The sequence below is a fragment of the Nannospalax galili genome, unplaced genomic scaffold, assembly GCF_000622305.1.
Source record: "Nannospalax galili isolate Female #2095 unplaced genomic scaffold, S.galili_v1.0 scaffold746, whole genome shotgun sequence".
NCBI classification, from domain to species: domain Eukaryota; kingdom Metazoa; phylum Chordata; class Mammalia; order Rodentia; family Spalacidae; genus Nannospalax; species Nannospalax galili.
The window spans coordinates 358251-373257 of NW_008354790.1; the positions used below are offsets into that span (position 1 = coordinate 358251).

Sequence of the window (15007 nt, forward strand, 5' to 3'; positions counted from 1 at the left end):
ACTTTGTTGGAAACATGGATTTCAAAGCTTTGATCTTTGATGATAAACCAGTGGTTTGCTACCCATATAATTTAATTCAGTTTAAAGCAATAAAATTACTAAATATGTATTAATTGCTTATTCTCAGTACCTTACCAGGCACTGTCAAGGATTTATAAGAAATAAAAGGCACAATCTCTGCTTTTGAGTAACTCATCAGTTAGCTATGGGGAATAAGCATTTATACGCAGCTAAAGAGCCCCAGGGCTGCTCTGTAGACAAAGGACATGCAGAATTCAATCTGTGGTCAAGAGCTTCTGTCCTTCTGTCTGCAATTTCTGGCTTATGAGACATGATGGGACCCCAAATCCCATCAGTCTCTCCAGCTATGGTTTCATAGCCTGACCAGTAACTATTTTCCCTTAGGAAGAAATAGCCTATGGATCAGCAGAATGAAATTGTACCTAGGAAGAGGGGCAATTGTTGTATTAGTGTTGCTCTTTCTAGGATATTGATGGATGTGGGTTCTTTGACTTGCCTCCACCTTACCCACCCTTTTCACATCTCTCCTTTTACCTAAGCTAACATAACACCATAGCTGGGTGTATTCCTCAGTAAACACTCTGGCACTTAGGAAAAAAAAGTCGTGCTCATGATGTATACAGCATATGCCAACTTCTGTGGTGTAAAAATTCCTATCATAGTGAACTTAAGCTATCAATTAACAGTATTACTAAAATACTAATAGTCCTATTTTGACAGCCACTAACATCAACACACCTCTGTGGAGTCCTTTTCTGCTGAGCTGGTCATCAGACCCAGACTGTATAGGCAGAGTGCTAGGCCTCATTCAATGCCAACTTGGGGACCATTGAGAATGGAAATTCAGACAGGAAAATATAGTTCCATTTGGTGCCTAGTTTTCCATCCTAGTTATCAGAGTCAGAAATTGGAAGTTTCAAGAGAGGGTATGTGTACATGTTTGAATTCTTAGACTTTGAAGTTCCCCTTCTTGAGATGGGCCTTCTGATGGGTTAAGAGATTAGAACCCCTCTATGTGCAACAGGCTATCTCTGTCTGCTTTTCACTTAGCCCATTCCATCTCTCACCTACTTTTGGAACCATTTTGCTCCAGGATAACCACTTCATCCACAGGAACCCAAGTTATCCAAGCATCAGTACTTAGGATATGAAAACTCACATACCTCTACTTCCCAGGGAAAGCCATTTTGTAGGGACCTCCTTTCCTCCCCATTGAGAACCTTGAAGAGTAGGCGTATATTCATCATTTGGATAACAGAGATGGAGTCCAAGAGCCACTGAGTCTTGGCCCTTGAGAGCAGAGAAGGAGGGGATGAAAACTAATTCAGCTTATCTGGGTGATGTGCTGTTTCATTTTGGGCTCCACTGGGAGCCTGGTGAATCAGCCCAAGGTCTCCAAGGGGGAATCAACCAGAAATGTCACTCAGGCCATGGAGCGGGGCCAGGAAAATTAATGCTGAATTCTAGATGGCAGCAGGGAGGAGGTGGGGAGAGAGGACTGGAATGAGAGCATTTGTTTGCAATTCTAATATAACAAACCAACAGATCACTGGGCAAAGAAGCTAATGAAATGTACATTATGGATGTTGGTGGGTAGGGAGGGGAAAGGAAAGGGGAGGGTGGAAGTCCAGGCTCCCACTTCCTGAGGAATTCATAGGTGTTTGCTTGCATCCGTCGCAAGCCCATGGCTATAGGCCATGGCCCCAAACACAGAAGTTTGGGGATGGAATTTCAAATCTATCTGTCATGTGGCTTCAGACCAGTTTCTTGGCCTTGTTAATTTTTCCATTTCCTTCTCTGTAAATGGAACCATTAGGAGCATAAGCAGGGAAGCCAGGGTGAATGGAGCTGTGGTGAACACTAGCAGATAAGGTGACACTGGAAATACGAAACAGTTCTTACAGTATTTTCTGATTTAAAACATATATCACAGTATGTGGTACAAAAAGTTAGTTTCTGTTCCCTTCGCAGGGGCAATTTGAAGGGTAAGAGCTAGAGATGTTAGAGCTTGATTTTAGGTACTATCTAGGTAGCCAGGCCAGTTACAAACTTTATCCAGATTTCCTTCCTAGATCCCTCAGAAGGAACCCACAACTCAACCCCTTCCTGCTTCTTTCAATTATTTTGGTGGAGAGACTCAGTGTAGATGATTATTGGCCTGGGATCTGGATATCCTCATATAAAGTGATGGAAACAGTGTCTGAGGCAGGAAAGAGGGACATTCTGAGAATGTTTGTTGTTGTTTTTGTTTATCCTTTGCTGATAGGAGTATAGCGCACTGTGGTCTGTGTGTACTACATGTGGTAACTCATTTACTCCTAAAAAGTATAGGTGTCAGTTTGGTTATCAACTCATGGCTTAGGAAAACCAAGCATCAGTTTGATTGTGAGTGCCCAAGACCATATGTGACCATCTTGGTCTTTGCACATGGCGAGCCTTGCTATTGACCTTGTTCTCCTCCACATGAGCTGCTCTGCACTTGTTAATGGTATAGAGATGAGCTATGCCTACCAGGGAGACATAGCTGAGCTTTCAGATTAGAGCAAACCATCCCCTCTAGAAAGACTTGTGAGCTTTTATTCTCTACAAATGCCCTTGATTTTACCACCATGTCATGTGAGCTTGAGAGACTGTGTGAGGCCTGTCAGGAAGAGTAGGATTGTCTGAGGAAGGCCACAAGAAGGAGCATCAGCATCTCAGGAAATCCACAGGATTGGTTTTTACATATTATTCTCTTTCCCGTAAAGTTTAACCTCTGCGTGTGCCCTCCTAGGGCGAACCACCATCACTAAAGCTCCGTGACGCTAATCTTCATTGTCAGCTTGACTGGATTTAAAGTCATCTAGGAGACTGGGACACAGTTCTAGATATGTTAGTAAGAAGGGTATGTCAGAGAGGATTAAAGGGTAGGGGAGACACAACCTGAATATAGATGGCCCCATCCCAGGGAATAAAAAAAGAAAAAGGAGAAAGTGGGATGAGGGTCAGTATTTTGTGCTCTCTACTTTCTGATCTGTTGAGATATGAGACATTCCAGCCCTATGTTCTTTCCAGACACCATGAGCTCTACCATGCCTTCCCTTCCTTGATGGGCTGTTCCCTCTAAGGCTATGAACCAAAAGAAATCCTTCTTCTTTTAAGTTGTTTCTATCATGTATTTTGACATAGTGAGAAAAGTAACCAATAATGTGCTCGAACCAGTCTGATTGTGAAATCAGGTAAATCTTGTCAAAGTATATATTTACTCATTTTTTTCCCTTTTTCAATACCACTTGGGAAATTGTCAAAACATTCTCTGTGTGAAAAATGCTATAATTTATCCAGAAGTGAGGGACACAGTATGTAAGGATGACCATGATTTTCTGAAACAGCCGCATTTCTGGCTCCCACAATGGAGATGTCTCTTTATCTATACCATTCCCTGTGGTGGTTGGCAGCCAGGTGTGTTCTATGGGATGCGTCCAAGAGCTCCAACCAGGACTGAATGAGTGGATGCCAAGGCATGAACACCAACTCAGCTGCCGCAAGGAGAAAGCTCTGTAGTCCAAGAGAGAGAATCAAGCTGGTATGGGATGTGAACACTGCAGACAAAACTCTTCTCATTAGCTTTGGAAATAACAAAAAAAGGAGCTAGAGGCAGGTGTAGATATTAAACTATATGTTTAAGGGCACAGGTGGTGAAGTAGTTTGAGTAGCCGGATCAGGAATGTAAAAAGAACTAAGCTTTAGAATATGCCTTTTAGTGGACCCAGTACGCTGGTTTTCAGTGGGTAGGAATGGTAAAGCTATTGCCTGATTCTTATGCCCTTCCAGAAAATGGATTCAGCATGTATACTTTACTATAGGTGGTCAGTAGAATACTCAGAGTGGCAAGACAGATCATGTATACAGCTCTGATAGAGGTGGCTTCACCCAGCTCCCCAGCCACCCACTGCAGCCAACACAAACCTTTATATATTTCTTTTTCTAGATTTTTGATTATCTGTGTGGCTAGATTTTTAATTAATTAATGAATTGTGTGTGTGCATGTGTGTTGCTAGAGACTGAACCCAGGACCTTTATCATGTGAGTGCTCTACCCCTGAGCCACATTCTCAGCGCCCCGACAGAGACTTTAACACAGATTAAGGTCCATGTGCACCAAGGTGACTGGGATTTCTGGAACATAGGTCATTTTGTGTGTTAGCTAAAATCAGCCATAATCAGGCTGTTCACAAATCTGTACACAAAGTACAGAATATGGGCTTCCTTGTCAAGGAGGGTGTTCATTCCTGATGACAACAGCCAAGTAGAAGGACCTTGCTGACAGTGTGAGAAGGTTTGTCCAACTTCCAAATTTGAAAGAAAGGAATAAGTACGAGGTAGAGGTTCAAAACAAGACTGTCAGACCCCAGAAAACAGTACATTTTCATTCACCTAAATAACCTTGACCTGATTCAGTTTGTTATCAATGTATGTGGGAGAGAAAGAGCTAAGTAAGGTTCTGAGGGTCTATGATGTGTATCTTCACTGGTGCCCCATGAGTCCATGGCCCTCCTCTGCTTAAGGATAAAATCCTCTGTTACTGCGCTTCCTGGAATGGAAGCACACATTTAAAAAATATTTTATTATTATTTTTATTTTATGTGTATGCGTGTATTGCCCACATGTATGGAAGTACACCTGTGTCGTGCAATGCCCACGGACAGAAGAGACTGTTGGATCCCCTGGGACTGGAGTTACGGACTTGTTAGCTGCTATGTGGGTGCTGGGATCTGAACCTGGGTCTTCTGCAAGAACATTCAGTGTTCTTAACCACTGAGCCATCTCTGCAGCCCCAGGAAGCACACATTTTTAAAAAGACGCTATGTCAAAAACATCTTAGTTTGAGAGATATATCAGTTTGGAAAACGAAGGCGAGCGCTGAAAATGCTGCATCTTAGCCTTTGACAATCTCCTCTGCTGCATCCTTCAGCAACAATATTTTCCCTTCCATGTCATAAAGAAAGAATGCAGACAGCAGGTTAATTATGAAGGACATATCTAAAGAAAGCCTGAGTCCAGAGCCATCCAGGGGACATGGTCATGACCAGCAGCAGCAGCAGTAGACGCGTCGGCAGAACACACGGGGAACAGATGACGGGCTGCCTGCGGCTGGAAATCCAGAACAACCAAGAGAAGAGGACACGGAAGGCATGGGGGTAGTGGCCACAAAACTGCCAGGTTTGTGTTCCGAGGGAAGAAAGAATATACAAAGTGACGATGGAGTTGGATCCTGGGAAGAAAATAGTTCAATTTATTTGCACTTCTGGCAGTTTGATGGTCCTTGTACAGGCCTGAGAATTTGAAACCCACCTTAGAGCAACCTGGAGGACAATAAAGCTCCTTTCCCCAAAAAAGAATGAGTTATAAGAAAGACAATGATACATCCCCTTAAAAGTGCTGTGTGTTGAAGGCTTAGTCTTTAGCTGGTGGCACTAACAGACAATTGAACCACCAGGGATCTGCCTTCTATAGTGGATTAAGCCATTGATGAATTCCTATTTGTTTGTTTGTTTTGAGACAGGGTCTCCCTGTAGCCATAGCTGACCCAGAACTCACTATGTAGACCAGGATGGCCTCAGTCTCACAGAGATCCACCTGCCTTTGCCTCCCGAGTGCTGCGATTAGAAGTGTGTATCACCACACTAGGCTGATGAGTTTGTATTTTAAATGACATTATTGGGAAAGTGGTAGAGACTTAGGAGGTGGGACCTGATTGGAGGAAGTAGGTCACTGGGAACATATTCCTAGGGGGTGTGTTTTTATCTCTAGCCTCTTCCTGTCATCCTTTCTGCTCCCTGGTTGCCATGGGGTGAAAGGCTCTGCTTCACCATGCCCTTCCACCATGATGTTCTACCTCACCACAAACCCAGAAACAATGCGCTGTAACCTTCAAAACCCTCAGCCAAAACAAATCTTTCCTCCCCTAGGTTGTTTTCACAGGCATTTTGTCATGCAATAAAAAGTATGATTAACACACTGCCAGCTGGATTAGCCTTTGCTATCCAAATACAGCCACAGAAAAGGGAAAGACTGCCTCCAGAGCATTAGCAAAGGAACATCTTCCTGTTGGGCAGAGCTTTTAGGTTCTCCACAGACTTTGCAGGATCTGGCCCTGAGAAGACAGCATGTATGAAATGTGATGGACAAACCTGGCTGTGAGGACCACTGGCTTGTGACTGCAGTCTGAAGCTGTTAGGCTCCTTTGTGATAAAGATGGTGAGACCTTTAGAAAAGTGGGCACAGCACAGACTCAGCAAATAGACCTGACAGGTTTGCTAGCAACCAACAGGCCAGGCCATGAGGCTCTACCAGTCCCAACAGCCTATACATTTAAGTCTATCCTATCAGGGTAAGACATTCCAAAGGAAGTCACATAGAAAACTCAGGGGGGCAAAACATTTCTCATGGCCTAACTGGAATCCATGGTTAACACCAATTTTCAGACCAGCTTGTGATCTGGGAAGGTCTAGAGACTGTTCTTGGTCATTATACTACATCTTATGCTCAGACTAGGGACTAGGTCAGAGGGCAAGCTTTATGTATCTCCCGAATGCAAGAGAGCTGGAATGGTAACATCTGGAGGACAAATGTCAGCATCTATGGAGGGGGGAGAACAGGAAGAATCCCATGGAGAAGCAGCAGTTTGAAATCTAGAAAGAAAAATAGGTGGTGGGGAAAGCTTCCCATTCCAGAAAACTAAAGACCTTGAGGCATTCCCAGGAAGATACGAGGTAGGAAGGACGTCTGCTAGAACTTGGGCGAGTGGGCTACGAGCTGGGGATGCTTCATTTCTTCTTTTCAAGCTGCCTCCCCATTCTTTCCTGATCCTCTTCTTGCTGACATTCTACATGCATGTACCTGTAGTCTCACTGTTGTCCTTGGGGCCCTCTAAGGCCCTGGGTTCTAAAATCCAGGCTGGTGACACTAAGCATGTTCCTTTGTTCTCCAACACTGCTCCTGACAGAACTTCTCCTCTGCCCTTTCAGACCTGGATTTGCCCTCTGTTTTATCTCTGGGTCACCCAGGTGGCCCTGAAGGCCAAGTATGATGGTCATAGAGAGGCTGAGGTTCTACCCAGGGTGGATAAGCAGATGGTCCCCCAACCTCAGAACACCCGGGGCCTCCTCTCACTTCTAACTCAGTTGACTGATGACTCCAGGCCAGAAATATCACTCCAACATGCAATTTTTACCAAAAAGGTTGATGACATATTACTTCATGATGCAGTTGGCACTCTCTGCCCTGGAGGGGGTCTTTCTACAATGAAGCCCAGACAGACCTCTGGCCTCATTAAGGTAAGTCTACCTTTGGGATCATCGTTCTCTGATGTTCAATCTTCTCTGGCCTTGGGTAAATCATTCTTTGACAGACCTTCTTTCTCTGACTAGAGCCAAAGCAATAGGATTATCATTTGACTGAATTGGCTTTTAAAATGTGGTAGAGTCAGGGATATTTTTATACAAATATAATATGAAATGTAAAAAGACATGAAATAAACTCTGAAAGCAGAGCTTAAAAAAGAATCCCATTCATTACTACTCCAAAAAAGCTGAGCTTTGTGGAATGAGTGCTTGAAAGTGCTGCAGTCTACAACCTTGAGCTCTGTGTGCAATGGCCTGTGCTTCCTAGCACAGTGTGCTCCTAGCTCGGGGATACAAGCGGGACCTAAGACGTTTCGTGTTGTTCTCAATTCAATTCAATAAGCATTTATGGAGGACATGGCACATAATCAGACCTTGCAACCCCAGAAGAATTAGCCAGAATAAATTCCTGACCCTGCATTGTAGATCAGTCTTCTTAATTACTGTACATGGAAGCAAGTCCCTTGGTCAAGAGCTCATCCCAAGATCAGTGGCAAAGGCAAGTTCAGAATCCTTAAATTTTATGTGGCTGCAATTCATGTGACATTCAGTCTTCAGGACAGATGCTAGCTGGAGGTGAGGGTGGAGCCTCAGCAGGGGACTTAGGTTCTAGCTCTGTCCTGAATAGGAGTTCACCATGTAAACTGAGGCTATATGTATGTGGCTTGCCACTGGCGGGAACCCAGACTCCAATATTCCTATTCGAGGGTGGAGGAGGATGGGTCTTTAATGCCCCCAGCCCTGGCACTTTTTCATATATGGGCAATAGAAATAACAATGGAGTGCTTACCTTACTTAACCTTGCATGGATTTTAATGAATAAGACTTGAGACTAGAATGGCAAAATAAGTCCACAGCGGTCTTCACGCTGCTTCTAGAAGCAAGCAGTGTCTCTTTCCCCAACCTTCCTTGGCCATTATTCCTGTCTGTCTAGGTGTCCATGCAAAATCCTGGAGGTCCCAGTAGTACTGTAGCAAAGAGAGTCAGATGTAATGCTTTTAAAAGCATTTAACTTATATACAAACATTCCACACCAGCCACTAAGCCCTGACACTTGTGTAGTTAGCATTTTCCATAAATAAGTACCCAGTAATCCCCCTTCATGGTGAAATATTTGATTTATTCTGTGGAGGTCCATTGGAGGGTCTTTTTCAAAGGAAACTGTGTGAAAACATTTGCCTGGCAGCTTTAGGAAAACGGAGGAAAGAGCAGAAAGAATTATGAGCACACGCCCTTGGAATTGTTATCATATTAAACCCGTGTTCCGTGAGTGCACAGATTTTCCAATGCAGTTGGGTATCTTGCCTCTGGACAATGAAATTGCTATCCTCTGCTACAGAATAAATTACCTGTCAGGCTCTTTTAGGCAGTTTCAGGATGGTGAGTTTAAAGACAACAGCACATGCTACAGCAGGCAGCAGGCCTAGGCTTAGGACGAGAGTACTTTCCAAAGGTGCTGTGGTGTGTCTTACTGTTACTTGCTGTGTCGTGTTGATCTGATGTGATGTAACAAAAGCTACATTCTGCCTTGGAGAGGCAGAAACCTCCAAGAACTGAGAGTCACCTTCCAGGGATAGTCCAGATGACATAGATCCATGTGAGGCGGCAGGGAAGATAAACAAGGGCTGAAACTCAGGGACCCTGACATCTTCCTGCAGATGGAAGCTCAGTAGTTTTTGAGTGCTTCACTTGTGGGGAAATGGGAGAATGTGTCTGACTTCATGGTAAAGATAAATATATGTTCTATGACAGCATGACACACCCACATAGATCCATTTGTATATATAAGCAGTAAAGTTTTCCAATTAGCCAGCCAAGTGCATTTATCCTAATCTCATAAACCTTCAGAAGGAACCATACTGTGCATTCAGCTTTGGGACAATTTCTAAGGTCAGGAAAGAGTGCTTTTCACCCTGGTGATCCCCCAGTAGGCAGGGTCTAGAGGCCTGTGGGAAAAATAGGAGCAGTGGAAAAGCATTTGCATGGGACTTGAGGAAAAACAAGAAGAATAGAGAGAATTACAAGCATGAACTTTGGTTGGTTGCCTAAAATGCAATCCTCTGATTTCAGGGTTTGTCCCTTAACTAGTAATTTTTAAACGGTTCTATAAACTGTTTGAGCAGCAGAAAATGCCCCTCCTCTCACAAACATCCCTAGTAAATGTTACCGAAGGTGAATGAGAGGGGAACCATGCCTTGATACCCATGCTTACCTGTACGTATTTGTGGAGGTGTATATGCAAATGTAATGTGAGTATTCTTGAATATATAATAATGTACATACTATGCATAGATATGATGGTGTACACATATATTCACATTCAGCTGTATGCGTGTGTTTACAATGTGAATCATCAAATTTCATGTCCATGTAGTATAAATGTAGGTGTAGCGGTCACGCATTCTGAGAGGCCAGTTTGCAGAGGGCTTGGGTTGTCATCAGAACCCTCAGGGATGAGTTTGGCAAGCATGGACTGCTGTGGTTTCTAGATGGGCCTGCTGCATCTGTGGGTCATGTGTCTGAAGTTCTAGCACCTGCCAGCTGAGTTGTGTGACTGTCAGAGCAGCTGGATCTGGCTGAGACTACTTTCTGCTTCTCAGTTCCCTCCAGGTCAGAGACAGAAATGAGTGCAGTTCTTGAATGGTTCCTGGACTACCGAATAAACTGGGGACCATTAACATTTTGACCAATAGAAAGCACATTAGACATGGTGATAATCACAGGTTCATACTTGCTGCCTGAGATAGAGTTTAAAAGGGACATGTTAGCTTATCTCAATGTTGATTTAAGAACTAATATGTTCACACATTTCATATATACCTATAAAATTCAAGTGGGCTCATGTCTCTAATTCTTTAATTCAGGTGGCAGAAACAAGAAGGTTGTAAATTCAAGACTGAGACTAGCCTGGGCTACCTATTCAGACCCTATCTTAAAAACAACAACAACAGCTGGGCGTGGTAGCCCATGCCTTTAATCCCAGCACTCGGGAGGCAGAGGCAGGTGGATCTTCATGAGTTTGAGGCCAGCTGGTCTACATAGTGAGTTCTGGGACAGCTGGGGCTACAGGGAGACCCTGTCTCAAAAAGACAGAAAAAAACAAAACAAAACAAACCACCACCACCAACAACAACAAACAGAATGCCAAACAAATAATAAGAAACCAGTATAAGTCCTCAATGACTTACTATGTAGAAGTGACCAGTTTATTTGGAATATATATATATATATATATATATATAATATTCTAACAGTGATAAGTACTCCTTGTTTTAGCTTTATTTTCTATTTGACAAATAGTAACTGTACTTAGAGGGTACACTGTAATATTTTGATACATAGACATTAGAGAGGCAGAATATCCATCACTGAAAACATGCGTCTTTTCTTTGATGTCATAACATTTAAAATCTGTTCTATTAGCTATTTAAAAATACAGAGCAAGTCATGCATGGTAGCCAATGTCTGTCATCTCAGCACTTGGGAGACTGAGGCAGGAGGATTGCTATGAGTTGCAGGTCAGCCTAGGGTACAGAGTAAGACTTTTATCTCAAGACCACCAAATAAATAAGGAAGAAGAAATATACAGCATATTGCATTGGTACTAATCATATTAACCACCTACCTATGACCCACTAATGCAGTTACTGTGACTTTGTACCTATTGACAGATGCTCACCTTTTTACCATCCATCCACACCCTCCGCCCTGCGTCTGATAACCACTATTATATAGACTCTTGAAAGAACCATTAGACAAAGAACAGAATGAGAAGATTAAGCACATTTAAACAGCCACAGAACTGTAGCTTTTTGAGGTTTTGCCAGACATTGGACTAAAACAGTCCAATTACTAGCAAGTGGCCAAAAATAGTTTCACAGCCTACTATCAGAATCCTTGCCTTACCACCACACTGGAAGATGATTTAAAATATATGCTAGACTAATATTGAGATGATTTAGAGTGATCACCAGACATTAAGATTTTAAATGTAGTTGAGAAGCCAGCAATTCCTCGGTTAGCTGGATGATATAACAATGACTATATTGCAAATGGCAAATAACATTATGTGCATCTAATCCTATCCCCTTTCTTGCTATGTCATTTTAAACTTAGATTGTGGGAGGGGTCTAGAAAATTATAATAAGGCTGATGAGTATTTATCAGTCCTCACTGTGCAAGGCACTTTTGCATGGATTGTTATGAAAGCCACTCTGTGAGAGTTAATATTATTTTCATCATGTAGATAAAGAAATAAAAGCTCCAAGTGGTCACATGATCTCAACCTGACATTTTGCCCAGAATCTGTGGACCTAAGTACCCTTTAAATCCAATTTACAAACACACCCAAAATGTGTGCCTGTGAGTTGTGCTGAAGCATACAAAGACAAGCATTCTTGAGCCACCCAGGCTGCCTCTAGCCTGGAGGGTTGGCAGGTCAGTACTACCTCCTTCCCAGAACATGAGCTCTATCTTCTTGGAACATAACCACACACTGAATCAGCACTGGTCACCTCTGTTTGGCCTTCCTCCTGACCTTCCTCTGTGGAGCCTGCAGGCACACTCTTGGCTCTTACCAATTCTACCTTGGACTTCTTCTACCTCTTCTATACCTCCCTTTCTCCATGGGGATGGTGCTAGAGATGGAGCTATCTGCTTAGTGTGAAAGTTCCAGACTTGTTAGGCTACCCTCTCTAGTCAGGTGCCCTTCTGCACAGGGCAATGGCAGTGACTCTAGGAATAGATGGCCCATGTTGCTGTGGTTACCTCCTCTGGGCTTCTCTGTATTTTATGTTGTGTGGTGTGGGGTCAACATGGGAGGGAGAAATAAGGGAATATTCTGTTGCAAATAGATGTTGAACAGACTAACTAGGGCTAGATGCCTTAAGGATCTTTGGCCTAGATTTCTTTACGTTGCAGCTCTCTTTCCATTTGTGATTCCGAGTTTCACATAACCACATGCACAGCCTCCCCAACTCTCACACATACACCCACACATCACCAGTTACTGCTGTTTCATTTGTGAGAATGTGCATTTACATATACATGCACACATATACACATGCACAGATCACATCTTTTCCTGCTAGATTTCTATCCTCCAGGAGTTAATTTCATTGGTTTACTTAATGGAGTCAGCTCAGGACATTCAGGACATGAAGAGGGTAAGAGATAGCAAATACTTGGACTTCTCAGGATCTTTCTGTGCTCTGTGTCCTCACCATTGCACTTCTGGGACATATCCCAGAAGCATAGAAAGGACACCTTGTATTAGTTGATGACTCACCTGAATTGGAGTTTCTTCTGTATAGAAAACATAGCCATTTTAATCTGAGGATTCCGGGCACAAAGGAAGGGAAAGCCTGCAAAGGATGCTCCTGCGTATACTCTTTCCTGCCTATGTGCTGGGTTCAAGGTCCATATGGGCATGCTCATTGAACAACTCATGCTGGCATGTAAATGGAGCACCTAGGAAATTGTACAACTGGAAAGCTCAATAAAATCCAAACCAGAGATTCTACTCATCTCCTCAGGTCTGAGTTGACTAACAGTCCCAGTCAACCCCAAGTTCACAAGTATCTGCCAACAGGTAGAGTATGGGACTAAGAAGTCACAGCACTGAACTGTGTCACAGTTTTAGGGAGGAGGTGGGAATTCTAATAAGGCATTTCAGCTGGTGGGAAACATCTTTCAGCCTCACTGACCATTTTCTTTTGCTCTTTGTCCTTTCCACCATTTCTGTCCTATGCTGATTTTAGATCTTCCTAGCCCTTGGCTCATCAGTCAGAAATTGAAATTAAGAGTTCTAGTTCTCCTAGAGCTGGAGGACCAGTTTGCTTGGAGACGTCTCTGGAGCTCTCCAAGGGTTGGAAATGGGATCTCCCACCCCTTTGGCTCCTTCTGCTGTTTCCTATAGAGACACTTTCAGGCTCTGGAGGGAATGGGCGTTCCTAAATGGACTGGTTCTGCTGCCGTTGCTTATAACAATCCATGGGCAGACTTTCCTCTGTACTCTACCCCCTGGTTCCAGGATGGCTAGGCAAAGTAATTACCCTAGACAGCTGCACAGTGTTCATTGCCATTGCCTTACCTCATCAGCTGCCCGTTTTTCACTTGAGCTGCTTAAAATATAAACCAGACCCCTTGTCCCCAGTAGACAGACTCCCTTCAGAGCAGCCCAGAGTGCAATGTGTCATATGTCATCTGATTTGCAGCGTGTTGCAGTGATTGCCAGATGGGCACAGGAGTAAGGAGGGGGCAACTCTGAGCATGCAGAGAGAAAGGAGCTCCATTTTCTGGATACAGAGTCCCCAGACTGATACCTGACCCAGCAGGTGACTTTGACAAGTTTCTTGCCTCTGGGCTCCATCTGTAGAGTGGAGGGAAAGCCACCAATCATTTGTCTGGGAACCTGAGGCGTCTGTGGGGAGTTCCTCTGCCATAAAGCCTTCACATCAGCAGTGACTCTAGACATGCTAGCACAATGGCTCCTGCCAACCCAAAGATTGACTGATATATGGTGGAAAGCTGCACTTATTTCTTGCTGGGCATTGACCCTGGCCTTTGCCTCACAGAAGCTGACCTTGGATTTCAAGTTTTGAAACCAAGAGTTTTACAAGAAAAGGGAGGTGGGCTTAGTAGGTGTGCCCAATGTGGCCACACCTATAGGTTGAATGGTATCATGTAGATACTCAGGGCTCACCAGTACAAAGACAAGTGTTCTCTGACACAGGTGGCACCCCAGACACTCAAAGTGACTTCCACACTAATGTCACGTTGTACCTTTGACTTTTTTCTATTCTCTATATCTTTTAATATATCTCTGCTTTTTTTTTTCCTCTTACAAACTTGGCCTTCTCCTTGACACTGTCCTCTATGAAGGTGACTAGGGTAGTGGAAGGGTGATGATGGTCCTCCAGGTATCTCAGGAACTCCATTTCTCCTGCCTGGGGTAAAGCAAGGCAGGGTAGAGACCATCACCCAGGCTGGCTGAAGGCTCCATCCACAGAGCTGATTGGAACAGGCTGCAGTTTGAGCAACTGTAATAAGGAGCAGTTGTCATGGAAACAGGCTCTTGATGTTGTCCAGATTTCAGAATCTCTCCCCTCACCCTCCTTGGTTATTTTCCTTCCTTCCTTGTTTTTTCCCCTGGGGCTATGGGTACACATTCAGCAGGAGTTGTGGGCCAGCAGAGGAGAGCCAGGCCTGCAGATCTTGGGGAGTCTCCAATGAGGCAGCTGCCCTTCCAAATGAGGAAGTAGTCCTACATTGCCAGGAAGTCTGAGGTAAGATACATGGGCTTCCTGCTAATATCCCAAAGACACAGACTGATGCGTCCAGAGTAGAAGGCAAAGTCGAGCCCCCCAAAGTGCCTTTTATGAGCTTCATAAGAGAAAATGGAGCAGGCTGGGATCTTAGACCTCTGCTTTGTCTCCTACCTGCGGGGTGTGTGTGTGTGTGTGTGTGTGTGTGTGTGTGTGTGCGCGCGTGTGTGCGCGTGTGAGCATGTGCACGTATGCATGTTTGTAGTAAAAAACCACAGAATTTCGCTTGCCCATGTAAGAGTAGCTATAAGGCATCTACTGCATTCACTTGGTTTTT

At 43.9% G+C, this 15007-nt stretch overlaps 1 protein-coding gene across 2 annotated transcripts in view; it reads left to right on the top strand.

Moving 5' to 3' along the window:
* Plxna4 (plexin A4) overlaps window positions 1-15007 on the top strand; it is a 461715-nt gene that overhangs the window by 139607 nt on the left and 307101 nt on the right. The window lies entirely within an intron of this gene.